We start from the raw sequence: 1,415 nt of genomic DNA, 5'->3' as shown, positions 1-1,415 counted from the left end.
AAGAGGGCTTCAGATCGTCAAGAGACCCAGTAGGGACATCTTTGATTGACGTACCTGCCGAGTAGTAGCACTGGTTCTCGACTTTGCCGCTCGAGCCGTAGTGTTGACCATGAAGTTCATAACGTACCTTTGAAAGGCGGCTGATCTTTGGAGGCCGTCCATGAGTTCTGCATCAAGTTGATCTTGTCAACCATGGATTGCAATAGAGCCGGCTTAGTGTTGTTAAAGAGCTCAATCAAAAATTCATTTGGCTCTCCTTCCTGCAGAAGCACCTTTCCCAGCTGATCTTGGAATCGGGAGAAATGTTCAGCGTGCTCATCAGGGGTATAGACTGAACCTCAAAAGAGAACCACAACGCTTGAGCGAATACATTGGAAGCGTTCATACCACTCAAGTCAGTGATCTTGTCGAATACTCCTCGGATGTTCGGACTCTCACTTTGAGATAGGGTAATCAAGGAGCACAATCCGACGAATAAGAGAGAATTGCTCATATGAAAGGTAGAAGAATAGCAGAGCCGAAATCTAACAGATCATCACGATGAAAATGTACTCGTCTGGCGCAACGGGATGTTTGTTTCAAAAGTAGCGGATACAGTTGTAGAGCCAGTGACTGCCTTGAAGTACTTGCCGCTCGGTGGAGGGAACTTAGCATCAGACTGGGTAGCCAGCGAAGCAATAATAACAAAATGAAGCAGGATCGCGACCATGACGAGCGTATGGGCTTTGTTACGAGGATGATATGAGTTGCTCAACCAACACAAATGAGAGGAGATACAACTAAGAAAGAGGAAAAGTTAACTCGGGATTGCAAAGTGCTCGCATCTTGTGGAAGCGAGAAGCGGCTTGCGGGTTCATGCGGGACTCTCGCGTGAGTACGTGAGTGCGTTCGTGGTAGAACGCATGGTATGTCACGCACTGCGTGCGCAATTAGTTCCAGGGAAGGTTTTCGGAGGATTACTATGCCTAACGCAAGGAATTCAGTGAATCTTGCGGAAGATCTGGTTTCGACTTTTCGAAGTCTTGGGAAGACTGATACATTGAAATGCACAGAGGCGTGTAGGCACCTCATGCGAGATTTCATCTTCTGCTAGTGTAAGATCGCGTGAGACCCGGCGGTCACTCGCCGAGTGACCGCCACGGTTTTTGGTTCGATCCCCGGGTGGGAGTCCTACCGTAGGACATTTCTCTATCATTAAAGTTTTTCGTGCATATCTTTTCGAACTGTTCGCATAATCGAGCTCACTGATCTTTCTCAACGCCTCCGCATATAGAGGAGTCGTTGGACCTATCTGATAACCTCCCACGTTTCGCAGATGAGCCAGAATAATTCTGCACACAGCACGCACAACGCGAAAGTGCCTGTTGTTGCGGTATATGCTCCGCTCGTTTCGCTTGCTCCGCAACTCCCCGTCG

Source organism: Perkinsus marinus, assembly GCF_000006405.1.
Source record: "Perkinsus marinus ATCC 50983 genomic scaffold scf_1104296958712, whole genome shotgun sequence".
Lineage (NCBI taxonomy): Eukaryota > Perkinsozoa > Perkinsida > Perkinsidae > Perkinsus > Perkinsus marinus.
Note: the sequence above shows the minus strand (reverse complement) of the source record.